At 42.3% G+C, this 14,443-nt stretch overlaps 1 pseudogene; it reads right to left on the bottom strand.

Moving 5' to 3' along the window:
• Positions 1-9,906: 9,906 nt before the first annotated feature.
• LOC127695880 (PRAME family member 12-like) lies at positions 9,907-12,821 on the bottom strand (annotated as a pseudogene).
• Positions 12,822-14,443: the final 1,622 nt, after the last annotated feature.

Genomic DNA, 14,443 nt, shown 5'->3' on the forward strand with positions numbered 1-14,443 from the left:
CTCTGTCTGGTACTGGGGGTTCACTAACTTCCCTGGAACAAAATTTCTGGCATATGGCTGGGAACTTCCCCACGAAGCACAGAACAACCTATCTTGGGGGAGGTCTTGAAGCCGGCAAAACTAGTTTAGGTATTTGTGTCTTTATGTTTGTAACAATGTGTTATAGTTCCTTCTTTTTCCCTTTCTGAGTGCTGACTTTGCCTGAGCTTTCTGTGTGAGATCTGAAGAGTATAATGGAAGCAAGCTTGTGAAGAGGTAAGTGTATAACTCTTATAGCCCTGCCAAAATGATTTATTTGTATGGAACCTGGTGGCTTCTGTTGCCTTTGTAATTCTCTTAAGTTTGAGCCACTTTGAGGAATCTGAGTGTCAGAAGTTTTCCATGTGGACTGAACAGGTGAGTACTCACACATTGGTGTATAGGATTTGTGTGGCGCCTAATTTATCTGAATGTTAAAAACCTTCTGTGAGGTCTACAGAGTATAATGAAAACTTGGGTAAAGATAAATGACTTATGTTGCCATGGTGATTTTTCCAGGTCTGAGTAAACATTTGTGCAGTACTGAGGGTTTTCATGTGTGTGTGATCACCATCTCCTGGTTGGTTCATGTTACTGCGGGCTGTATCCTTTTCTTGCAGGTCTGAGTAGTACTATATTCTTCTTCTGGAACACCACCTTCTGGTTGTTTCATGATACTACATGCTGTTTTTTTTTTTTTTTTTTTTTTTTTTTTTTTTTTCTTCTGGTTTTGGTTTTTGTTGCTGGCTGTCTCTCTGTTTAGATTCTGAATGGCATACATCGGTCTTGTGTGAGCACCACCTTCTGGTTGGTTCTTGTTACTACAGACTTTATTTTTTTCTGGTTTTGGTTGATTTTTGTTTCAGTTTGTGCCCTTTTCTGTTCATTGATTCTAAAACATGTCACATCCTTCTGGGTACAAGGTCTTGAATTTGTTTCCATCGCCACTGGCGGTTAGGACAAACATGTCTGGGAGCCTTGGCTTCTGAGATCCCAGGAGACATCCTCAGCCTCAATTTGGGGGCCTGGGCTCAGGGGAGCCAAGAGACATACACCAATCTTGTTCCTGTCTTGTGGTTGTGTACTATTTTCTGGTTATTTCTCATTTTTCTCTTTAGAGAGAAAAAGTTGGACTTGGGTTTTGGGTGTCATAGAATGGACTTTTTCATGAGTGTCACTTTCTGGTGTTTTTTTCTTTCTGCTCCAAAGACAGAGAAGGTTTTATTTATTATTTTGTATGTTGTCATTGTGTTTCTTGTTACAAAATGAGTTTGATTAGATGACTTTGACAGGTCACTTTGAAGGACATATTAACATGAGACAAGCTTTGCCTACCACATTCTACAGGGTTTCTTCACACCTGAAAAGGCCATTAAGATGTTTCCTGGCCACACAGGGAAGTACTCCATACTCCAATATGCTTGCTTTCCCCTGGCTTGCCCAGACTGGGATTTTAACACTATTGAAAGTAAGAAGAGGCTATTAGTCTACCTTCAGGCTCTGCTGGCAGGTCTCAAGATGGCCGCATGATGGCGCACAAATTTGGTCAGAGTGTATCATATTAGGCAGGGAGACAAAGAAAAAAAATTTAGAGGGGGTCATGGAGGCATTTTGACAATACACACCCATAAACCCTAAAGCACCAGAAACAAAGACAGTTGTCACTCTAGCTTTATTAATCAGGTAGCACCAGATATTAAGGAAAAGCTCCAGAGGATTGAGAGGTTAGGAGACAAGAGCCTGGGAGACCAAGTGATAGTGGCAGAGAGAGTACTTAGTGGAAGAGGGACTGCAGAGAAGCAGATTCGAGGACAGAAGCAACAGATGGCAAATATTGGCAGCTAAGGCCAAACCAGAAGACTGTAAGAGAGTCCCAAAACAGCTTCAGAAAAAGGAGATAAGGGGTCCCTAAAGATCAAAAATGCCCCCTTTCCAAGCTCAGGGTAATCCTCAAAGTAAAAGGGAAACCCACCAGCTTTTTTGTTGATAATTAATAAAGTCCAATATTCTCTCTTGCTAAAACCTAAAGATAAAGTCTCTTCATCAGTTTAGAAATGATTTCCCAATGGCAACAGAAACAAAACAAAATTATAAGAACTCTTAGGTACCCTAAAAAATTCAAACTATTTGAGTTTCCACTAAGACGGCCTTACTCTGTCAAATACAAGTGACCTCCCTAGACCTGGGGGATGCATACTCAGACTTGGGGTCCTGGCATCAGCCAATGGCCAGTGTGTCGGCAATTGGTAGAAGCTGGTTCCCACCCTGTTTGCACATCACTGCAGCAACAACCTCCTGGTTAAAGATGATGCTGGAACGACTCATTAGCAGCCTCTCTTCTTGAATGTCCCCAGGATAACTTTCAGCTGACCTGCTGCCTGACCCTGAGCTCAATCAATGGGCCTCTGTAGGACTGTTCAGATGGATGAAGAAGTAATGTGGTTCACCAATGGCAGCAGCCTCATTCAGGATGGACAGAGGTATGCTGGGGCAGAGGTAGACCAGTGGGCAGAGTCACTTCTGGCAGAAATGTCAGCACAGAAAGCTGAACTGGCAGCTCTATCCAAGGCCTTAGAGCTGAGAAAAGACAAGAGACACAGATAGGCAGTGTCCCTTTGCTACCACTCATGTCTGTGGGGCTGTTTATAGGGAGAGAGGCCTTCTGATGGCAGAAGGGAGGATGAAACTCCATTCCAGAGCGTAACAAGACAGCCCAGTGTGTGGGCCTAGAATTTGGGCCCCTCATGTCCTTGATTGCACTAGACCCAGGAGACCCCACACTCTGACCAGACAGAAAATGTGCTCTGGACCAAAAATCTGCCCATGTCTCAATTTCATAAGAGATGATGAAGGATACTAATTTGTAAAAACTGATATTGTTAAAAAAAACTGTAAGACTGGTCAGTCTGATAATGTGGTCGCTAATGACCCAGTCCTCAATACTGGAGCACCCAGCCAGGAGTCTGTCAGGAAATGAACTTCACAGAGATAACAGGAAAATTTGGATATGAATATTATATGGTATTTACTGATACCTTTTTAGGATGGGCTGAGACTTTCCAAACTAAACATGAGACTGCAGATGGTAACAAAGAAACTACTAAAAAAATTTTTTTTAGATTTTTAAAAAAGATTTATTTATTTATTTGTTTGTTTATTTATTTATATTATGTATATGAGTACACTGTAGCTGTCTTCCGACATACCAGAATAGGGCATCAGATCTCATTACAGATGGTTGTGAGCCACCATGTTGTGGATGGGAATTGGACTCAGGACCTCTGGAAGAGCAGTCTGTGCTCTTAACTGCTGAGCCATCTCTCCAGCCCAATGAATTCTTCAAAGGCATGTTTCTTTTAAGTTTATACTGTTAGCCAGTGTACCTACTTTTGTGTCCCAGGTAAGTTAGAGATTGACTAATATTCTAGGAATTGATTGGAAACTTCATTGTGCTTACAGATACCAGAGTTCAGGACAGGTAGAGATAAATAGATAAATATAACCCTAAAAGAAACCTTAACTAAATCTACCTTAGAGACTGACAGTGACTGGGTGAGCCTTCTCCCCTTCATTCTTTATAGAATATAGAATTTCCAATATCAGATGGGAATCACCCCTTTTGAAGATATGTTTGGTTCACCTACTGACAGAAGTTATTACTGAAACAGATGATTGCTAATTATTATACGACCTTGAGGGAATCCAATGGGTGAACAATGTCTTCGTCTTAAACCTTGTGCTTTCCATAAAACAGGCCCACTTCTGGAGCTGCAACAACTTTAGCCGAGAGATTGGGCCCTAGTCAAGAGACACAGCCAGGGGTCACTAGAGCGTCACTGAAAGGGTCCCTACGCTACAGAGTTGCAATGTGGATCCACCAAACATCTGTTTACAGTTGAAGAAGACAGTGGCAAGCAGGAGGAGAATTCAGTCCCAAGGCTCCCTCCTCTCTTCCACTGCTGAGCCCCTACACACGCTCCAGGAACATCACAAATATAACCTGTTACTGTTTTCATGAAGCTTCAGAAGGTTCCATGATTGGGACTTCTAGTCAAAAGAAAAATGGGGGATTGAGAAGGAAATGTTTTAAGTTTAGACTCCATTTCAGAGAATCTGACATAAGTTCAAACTCAGGTAACAGGCTGGTACCTAGCATTAATTTCCAAGTTGTCCCCCCAACAAAACCCGAGCCTAGCTCCAGTCTCTAGACTAATTCCCGAAATGACCAGAGTTTCCAGGATACACCCTCAACAAGACCAGTGTCTCCAGGTTATTCACCCAACAAATCTGCACCCCCAGTTTACAAGCCCACTCCATGCCTAATAACCACCAATGCAGAGGGGAATAGAAATTAAGTTTATGATATGACTCCCAGCACCAGCTAATTTTGTTAAAGGCCATAGCAGTTTTCCAATTAGATACTTGCACAGGTACTCCCTGATTACTACTTACTAGAAAGTCTTGCCCTGACATAGTTCAAAGCTCCACCCCCAACCAAAACATTCCTGTGCGATGCTGGTGCATGGGGGTGAGGAGATAGATAGTTGGAATAGGATAAAGACTCTGCTGTGAGTTGCATCAGACTGTTTCCTGTCTGTGTTTTTGTGGTTCACTAACATTTCCATGACATTATAAGAATGGGTACGGAGGTTCATTCCAGGAAAGGCTCTCAATATCCAGACTCGATAAGTGAGATAGTACAGTTCTAGAAGCTCTGAAGTTGGGAGAAGTAGTACTCTGGAACTTGAGAGAGCCAGCAACATGGAGAAAAAGCTAGCAGCTCCTTAAAGTGAGCCACAGTCCTGAGGACAGGTTGTTAGCTGTGCCCTTGACGAGAAGACAACTGATCCATGTTCTACAGTGTCAAGGGGACCCAGCATGGTTGATGCTGAGCAAGGGAGAGTGTCTTCCATTTCTGGTGAGTGCAAACTTATACACCAAATTTGCCAGGAGCCAACCTTACCTTACTTTATGTTTAGAATTCATTTTAAAGATAGGCTTAGGTTTTGACTTCTCAGCTACAGACCTTGGAGAGATCGGGTAGTCAATGGTCACTGTGCCCTCCCAAAAGAAGAAAACATCTTGCAGCTGCTAGAGATTCACCTTGGCTGAATGCCTGGGCTACATGAAGAGTTCCACTTGCCTCACTTCTTCCCCTGCCTGTATAAGTTCCCTTAACTCCTTGAAGAGTTAAGTAGTCTTGGCCTTGTTCTTCGTGTTTCCTGTCTCTGCTTCTCTGCCCTTCTCTTCTAGGGTCCTCTGTCAAAAACCCCTGCAGGCCAGGGCACAAATTTGGAAATCAATCTGGGTATTTCTCACAAATAATTCTACTTAAAGATTCAGTTCTACTATACCTGGTAATAAACTCAAAAAATGCTACCCCATAGTACAAGGACACTTGCTCAACTATGTTCATAGCACCTTTATTCATAATAACCAGAAGTTGGAAGCAACCTACCATTCCCTCAAAGTATGCCATGGAATACTAATCATCTATTAAAAATAAGGAATATTATGTAATTTTCAGAAAAATTGATAGAACTGGAAAGTATCCATTCTGAGTGAGGTAATCCTGACCCAGAAGATATTGCATGGTATGCACTTACTTATAAGTTGATATTACCCATATAGCACAGGATAACCAAACACCCATAGAATCTAAGTAACAATAGGGCCCTAGGTAATATGATTGAATCTCACTCAGAAGAGGAATTAAAATGTATATCAGTAGTGGATGATTAGAGGGAGCTGTAAGGGAGAGGATATGGGGACAGGAACAGTTTTGGGGATCAGGTGTGGTAGGAGTGGTGGTTGGGGTGAGAGTTCTGGGAGAGAGAAAAGCAATCCTTGTGGGGGCATCTCAGAGACAAGCCAGAGACCTGGGATGGGGCAGGCTCCTGGGAGGATATGGGAGTGACCCTGGCTTAGACCCAAGCTTCTGGGGATAAGGAGAATGAAGTAGCCACCTCCTGTAGTCAGGCAGGATTTCCAGTGGAGGGAGCAGGAACACCAACAGTACTGGCTGGTTTTGTGGGCCAACTTGACACAATCTGGAGTTATCACAGAGAAAAGAGCCTCCCTTGAGGAAATGCCTCCATAAGATCCAACTGTAAACATTTTCTCAATTAGTGATCAAGGGCCAGAGGGCCCATTGTGGGTGGTGCAATCCCTGGGCTGGGAGTCCTGGGTTCTATAAAAAAGCAAGCTGAGTAAGCCAGGGGAAGAAAGCTAGTAACATCACTCCATGTCCCCTGCATCCGCTCCTGCTTCCTGACCTGCTTGAGTTCCAGTCCTCACTTCTTTTGGGAATGAACAACAATGGGGAAGTGTAAGCTGAATAAACCCTTTCCTCTCCAATTTGCTTTTTGGTCATGATATTTTGGGCAGGAATGAAAAATCTAAGACACTAACTCACCCACAAAACTTTCTATCAAAATTTGCCATGCCTACAAGATATTCAGGGATAAAGATGGAGTAAAGATTGAAGCCAAACAATTAGTAGAGAAACTTGAGATCTATCCCATGTAAGAGAGCCAAATCTGACTTTATTGATGGTACTTGATTTTGCTTAAGGACAGAAGCCTAGCATAACTGTCATGTGAGAGGCCTCATCAAGCACCCGATGGCCACAGATGGATACCCAGAGCCAAAAAGTAGGCAGAATTCAGGGAGTCTTGTGGAAAAGACAGAGGAAGGATTGAGGGAACCAGATGGTGTCAAGTATACCAGAAGGAGACCAACAGAGCCAAGTCATCTGGACCCATTGGGGGTCCACAGAGACTGAACCACCAACCAAAGAGCATGCATGGTCCAGACCTAGGCCTCCTACAGATATGGAGCAGATGTGAAGCTTAGTCTTAATGTGGGTTTCTGAAAACTCAGAATGGGGATTATCTCTTATTGAACTTTGTTCCCTCCTTTTTAACCTTTTCCCCTAGCTGGGCTGCCTTGTCTAGCTTCAGAGGGAAAGGATGCTTTCAATCCTGATGCAACTTGGTGTGCCAGGGCGGTGTGGTAAATGGTGGGGTGGGGAGTAGAGAACTCTCTTCTCTGGGAAGAATGGAGACAGAAAATGAGGGCAAGGGGTGGGAGGGTAGGACTGGGAGGAAAGGAAAGTTAGGATGTGATCAGATGGCAAAGTGAATAAATAAATTAGTTGATGAAAACCAAAAGAAATGATAAATAGGGAGCAAGATATTTTTAACATTATTTAAACTTTGTCCACTGCAAACTTAATAGACAAGTGTTCTCCCTGAAATATGTTAGCAACATATGGTTCCATGGGCTACCCATAATTACATTAAAAAACCTTGATCTTAGAGCATAAGCTATTAGTTTTCTGTTCAGGAACTTTCCCCCTGTACTCTGGAACACTCAAGACACAATTAACATATCATATGATTCCCAAGAAGAAGAAAGGAGAGGGTCCTGGTCTTGGAAAGATTTGATGCAGCAATGTAGGGGATTACCAGGACAGAGAAATGGGAGGGGGTTGATTGGGGAATGGGTGGAGGGAAGAGGGCTTATGGAACTTATGGGGAGGGGGGAACTGGGAAAGGAGAAATCATTTAGAATGTAAACAAAGAATGTAGAAAAAACCCATGAAATAAGTACTTTTTTTTTTTTGCTATAAGGTAAAGGTTGAGGATTGTTCTGAAGCTTGGTGGAGTACATCTAGACCTTTCTTGTAATGATTCAAGACATTGGTATTGCTTTGGCGGATCTATATAGTGACTGTGTAAGAAATAAACAATCAAACCATCAACACACACATGTACATAAAACATTTCAAATGTAATGAGTTAAAGATAATGCTAAACTGCTAAGTTTTTATGCAAAAGAGACACCTGATTCCTTGTGATTCTGTATCCATGAGTACTTTTTGCATCTTTAAACATGGGCCTGGAGAGATGATTCCTCAGTAATTAAGAGTCCTGGCTGCTCTTTCAGACAACGTGAGTTCAATTCTAGACAACCCCCTGGTAGCTCACAACCATCTATAGAGGGTTCTGGTGTTGTTTTCTGCCATGCAAGCTTACATGCTAATAGAATACAAATATACGTAAAATGCATACATAAATAAGTGTTACACATTGACAAACTCCTAATTTCCTCTCACTCACCCATGGTGCAGGAGTTCAAACCCTGGAGCCCAGAGCACCCTACACTATTGCTCACCAACTGAGCTCAGTGGACTCACCTGAAACTCCACATGCTCTCTTCACAGAGCCATACAACTGCTACTGATCAACATTCCCATGTGAATTAATTGGGCCAATTTTATTTCTTTGTAAAATTGAGTTCTTTATTCAAAGACTTCCTCAGTTAGGTGTATAGCTACATGTGTATTATGTGGATTTGTGCATGTGAAAGGCAGGATCCAGAGGCTGGAAAAAAGGGTCCTATCACCTGATGCCTGAGTTCCATTTGAAAGCCACCTGCGTATTAGCTCTGAAGCCAAACTTTGTTCTCTGCAAAAGCAGCATGTCCTTTTAACCTACGAGCAATCTCAATCTACAGGTTGTTTTAAGAATATGAGAGCATGTTAATTGTGGAAAAAATTCAGGTGAGTTCACTGGTCCTAAGGAACATGGCCTGGGAACTGGACATTTAGACAGGGAGACAGGTTATGGGGAAGACAGAAAGAAGGAGCCTGAGAGAGGTTTGTTTGTTTATTGTCTTCCTCTGTACCTTTGGCCAGCCTACATGTTCATATGTGTCCCACCATAACTGATAACATTATCCACCGTCCAAGATTGTGAATTGTGACATGCCTGGCACCAATATGTACATTTTGACTTCTCTCCAGAGGGCATTTGTTTCAGAGTCATTAAATTTAGATACTTTATTCAATTCAGACAATAAAATGATATGTAAACAAAGAAGTCATGTTGTAAGTCTTCAATAAATGCAATGTATCAGTAAATCATTTTATTGATAGGTTACTATACAGAAAGGGGTATGATGACTAGGCAGAATCAGATGTTTTTCTTTTTCTTTTTTTACAACTGAAAATGTAAAATACAATTCTATGTAATGTACAGCATTTATGTAATAGAGGCACCTGCATATTATTGGCCACCTTTATATCCTCTATGGGTACTTTGTAGTGATTGGGAGTCCATGGCAATAAGGCTCTGTAGACATGTGGCATAAAGGCTAGATATTAAGGTTCCTGGTAATAATTTCATTGAGGCATGAGAAAAAGATCAAGAGTTCAAAGCCAGACTGGAAAGCCAGTTTACTTCGACCTGTGCTGTCCTCTTCCCTTTAGGCATCTCGGATGGGGCCAAGGTGACTTGTAGTCTGAACGTACTAGATGTTGATCGTCTGTGATCCATTTAATCCTTGGTCATAAGAGGTGTGTCTATGTTGCTCACAGTAATGTAAACAATTTGTGCCCATAACTAATCAGCCACACAAGAGGGTTGTCCATCTAGACCAGGAACAGGACAAGGGAAAGAAGTGTCAAGAAGACTTTCATTTTATACATGCCAATTTCACCCAGATCTTTGCTTCACTCAATAGTGTCTTTCCATTCCTGGACCCATTAAACTTTCCTGATACTGAACCCTGTAGTGAAATTTGTAAGAGCCAAAGACCCTAGAGAAAGAAAACATCCAGGTTTATAAGTATACAACAAAGCATCGAGTAGGTCTATCTGGGCAGAAGCCACATATCAACGCCAAATTGTGTTTTGACTCCATTAGGCCCCTGTTCTCACAGTCCATCCAACAGTTCCCCATGTCAAGTTAAGACTCCAAGGTACCAGTCACTGTACATCCTTTTATTTCTAACCATCGGAGCAGTGTCAGAAGCCACAGGCTTCTCAGATGACAGATGTGTCCCAAGTCTGTTTATTCAAATCCAGAAGTCATATTTCCCAATTTACTGCCAGCAATGGCAAAGTCTGGATACCTTGTCATAGACACAGCACTCAGCACATAATCTGCAGATATCTGTAGCAAAGGAGATGTCCTTGGGCTGCCTTATTGTCCTGAGTGTATCCATGAGCTCCCGACAATGTAGGGCAAATCTTTCTGCAGAGATATGAGCCAACTCATCATAGCACTCCAGAGGGGCAGGGTATTGCTCTACATTCATCTTGCTCCAATTGACTGTGTGCTACAAAAAGTCCTTAAGGATGGGCATGGAGAAATCATTGTTGTAGAAGTTGATCTTGGTGAGCTGAGAGCATTGTGTGAGGGCATGTAGGAGGGCACTGAGCTGGGAGTCCTTCATCCTACACTCCTGAAAATACAGAGTCTCAAGAGTGTCTGCCACTATCATGAGGAGACCACTAAGAGGCAAAAGGTCCAAGTCTAGTAAGACCACACTTCTCTTCTTCAGATGTTTTAGCTGAAATAGGCTCTGACTGCAGGAGAAGAAATCCAAGTCTCTCTGTAAAATTTGGTAGTGAGTTATGGAAAGGCTCTCCAAGGGCATTATCAGGCACCTTAGGATAGAGAAAACCAGAGGGTTAGTTCTGGCAAATGGTCTTGTAGAGGTTCGGCTGGGGTGTACACAGTGATAGAAGGAACCAGTTGCCCCAGATCAGTTTGATTAAATGACCAAGTTCATCTATGATGCTTCCTGTTGGAAACTGCTCAGTCATGCCAATTCTACAGTTCATCTACTGACCTCACTCTTAAGCTGAACAGCAAGCAGTTCAGACCATAAGCCCAGAAAACACACAGAGGAACTTTCATCCCAAGAAAGTGCTGACAGTATCTCCATATTTGCTGTGGGCTCACTGAATCTGCATTGTATCATCCCCCCCCCCCCCCCCCCCCCGCAGTCATGTTTGCTCTCTTTTATAGCCTGAACCATACCCCATGTCCCTTGCACTCAGCACTACTTGGACTCAAAACATTTCATCCATGGGAACTGGAGAAAGATAGAAGACTTCTCACAAATCTGAACATATAACCTATATTCACATTGTGTGCTAATAAATACCCTGACACACTCCCCCTCCTCTTCCCTTTCCATTTGATTCGGTGGGCAGGATTCTAGGAAGAATTACAACCCATTCTTACTAGATTTGACCTACTCTTTACACTAAATCACTTTTCTACATCATGAATGCTTATTTGAGACTCTGATTTAATTTGTAAAATTTTCCTTTTATTACTCAATATACATGGTAACAAGATATAACTTCCAGAGTCTTATGAGTCTCTACATGTTTGTTCCTAATGACTGGCTGGCATCATGTACCAATCCTAATCCTTAAGATAAGAAAGATTTGCTTTGGTAGCTGATCCAGCTCTCCATTCCTGCTTACCCTAGGACCTGAATCATCTGGTCTCTGAGAATATGTACTCGATTCATGAAGAGATGCTAAAGACAGTTGAATTGGGAGAAGTGAGAAATAAACTTGTTGATACACTTGGCTTCTTGAGCTCTTGTTCTATTGAAAGTATGTGTGGAATGTGATCTTGTGAGGGGTGCCAGGAAGACTTTGGCAAGATTTCTCATCGCTCAAAGTAGGGAGCAAAATGTGTCAGTTGTAACAGAGTCCACTTGATATTCAGTTCTAATTCTGTGATGCTCTCAGGATCAAAAACATTCAAGATTTCTCTGATAAATTTGACTGACAGACCCAAGATCTTCATCTTTGTAGAGCAGAAATGTAGGGAGCCCTTTCTCTGCTGGGCCCACTTCAAGAAGCTTGCTTGTATTTCCTTGAGGCGGGACCTGATGCACAGGTCAACTATGACCTTCAGACGCTGCCTCAGTGCATATCTGGGTTGGACTGGGTTCACTTCTTGCTTTTTGTACAAGATCTCTACTGAACAGCTGCTGTCCTCTGCACCAGCCCATATGTTCCAGAAGGCATGGTGCACATTTCTCAGGTTGAGAACCTGCAGGTTTGTCCCCCTGCAGATGAAATATATGCATGTCAGCAGACCCTGAATTAGTTTTTACTCCATATATCTAAACTCAGCTCTCCCTCCTGCTAAGATGTATGTTTTGAAGCAGTTGGTATACAAGGTGGACTCAGGCATCCTACAGCAACTTTCCCAGGATTCTGTATACTCAATTACTTTTTTTCCACTAAGATACACTTTATTGCTGGGCGGTGGTGGTGCACATCTTTAATCCCAGCACTTGGGAGGCAGAGGCCGGCAGATTTATGAGTTTGAGGCCAGCCTGGTCTACAAAGTGAATTTAAGGACAGCCAGGGCTACACAGAAATACCCTGTTTTGAAAAAACAAAAAAGAGATACATTTTATTTCTCTTTAGATACATTATTAGTGGTTATGAGCTCATTCTACTTAAAGGTTATAGCCACTGTAATCTATATTTAACTCTAATCCATATCCAACTGTCCTCAGTGCAAGCCAACAATAGATTTCACAAACCACATGTCCCTGTATGATGATGCCACCAGAAGCATATGATCCACTTATAACCAAGTTAATCTCCCTGACAATATCCACTGTATACTCCAAGTGCTCCCTTCTACAGTACTTGGTTACTCCTTACCTGGGGTGGACCTCTCTTTTCAGTTGCATGTCTACTCCATCTAGAACAGCCTGAAATGTTTCTAGGTTAGGGATCTTCATCAATGCCCCCACACAAAGACAGGAAAAAGGCCAGGCTGCCACCATTGCCACCATGAGCTTGATGTGTCTGCAAGAGAAGGCCTCCTTGACCAGTTCTGGGAAGAGCCCAGGGGGCAGCTCCTGTAGAGAGGACATGTCCAAAGCCTCATCTTTCATCAAAATCTGAATTGCCAGCTTCTGTAGTGTGGGTGGGGTCTGAACACTCATCATTTAAGTTTTCCGGTCAGAAGGATCCTGGGGAAGGAGTCAGAAAAGAATATACTTTCAAGACAAAGTTTATAAAATTTCTTCACCATCTCATCAACCTCTAAGCTTCTGAGGTACTGCTCTGGCAATGCAGAGACATCAATTTATCTCTTCATCCTAAAATGGTGGTGTAAAGACAGGCTTCAACACTGACATCATGGGTGCCTCACTATTACTCAAATGGGTACATAATTTTCAGGTCAAAATATTTTAAAGTGTGAACCTTTCTTAGAAAAAAAATAGAATGAATGAAAGATGGAAAAATGAAATTGGACATTGTGCTCTGGAAATCAGTATGGTGGTTCCTCAGACAATTTCACATAGTACTACCTGAGGACCCAGCTATACCTGGGCATACATCCAGAAGATGCTCCAATGTGTAATAAGGACACATGTACCACTATGTTCATAGCAGTTTTATTTGTAATAGACAGAAGCTGGAAAGGACCCAGATGTCCTTCAACAGTGGACTGGATACAGAAAATGTGGTACATTAACACAATGGAGTGCTACTCAGCTATTAAAAATGATGAATTCATGAAATTCTTAGGCACATGGATTTGATTAGAAAACATCATCCTGAGTGAAGTAACCCAAACACAAAAGAGCACACATTGTATGCACTCTGATAGATAGATATTAGCCTGAAACCTCCCAATACTCAAGATACAATTCACAGACCACATGAAGCTCAAGAAGAAGGAAGACCAAAGTATGGGTGCTTCTTTTGAGAAGGGGGACAAAATACTTACAGGAATGAATATGGAGTTAAAATATAGAGCAGAGACTGAAGGAAAGGCCATCCAGAGACTGTTCCACCTGGGGAATCATCCCATATACAGCCACCAAACCCCAACACTATTGTGGGTGCCTAGAAATACTTGCTGAAAGGAGCCTCATATGGCTGTCTCCTGAGAGGCCATGCCAGAGCCTTACAAACACAGAGGCAGATTCTCACAGCCAACCTTTGGACTGAGCACGGGTCCCCAGTGAAGGAGTTAGAGAAAGGACTGAGGAGCTAAAGGGGTTTGCAACCTCATAGGAAGAACAACAATATCAACCAATCAGAGCCATCAGAGCTCCCATAAATTAAGCCATAAGCCAAGGAGTACACATGGCTCTAGCTGCATATGTAGCAGGATTGCCTTATCAGGCATCAATGGGAGGAGAGGTCTTTGGTCCTTTGAAGGATCAAAGGCTGTCCCATGAAGGGGAATTGAGGTCAGGGAGGTGGGAGAAGGGTGGGTGGAGGAACATCTTCATAGGAGCAGGGGGAGGGAGAATAGGGTAGGGAGTTTCCTGGAGTGGGGAAATCGGAAAGGGAATACCATTTGAAATGTAAATAAAGAAAATATCCTATAAAAAAGCAGATCATATCCAAAAAACTAAACTTGGTATAAATGATGAAAAACCTAAGGAAATACATATGAGTATCTCACAAGTGTCATTCCAGCTATAGGGAGTTGAAGGAGATCAAAGATAAATAGATGGTCTACAGGTCTACAGTGTGAGCCAGATTCTCACATAAATAAATAAAGATTATCATTTCAGTGAAGGGAAACAGGAAGGAACACGTTAGTCAGGATGATCTGATTTCTACCTTACC

This window comes from Apodemus sylvaticus, chromosome 11, assembly GCF_947179515.1.
Source record: "Apodemus sylvaticus chromosome 11, mApoSyl1.1, whole genome shotgun sequence".
In the NCBI taxonomy this organism is placed as follows: domain Eukaryota; kingdom Metazoa; phylum Chordata; class Mammalia; order Rodentia; family Muridae; genus Apodemus; species Apodemus sylvaticus.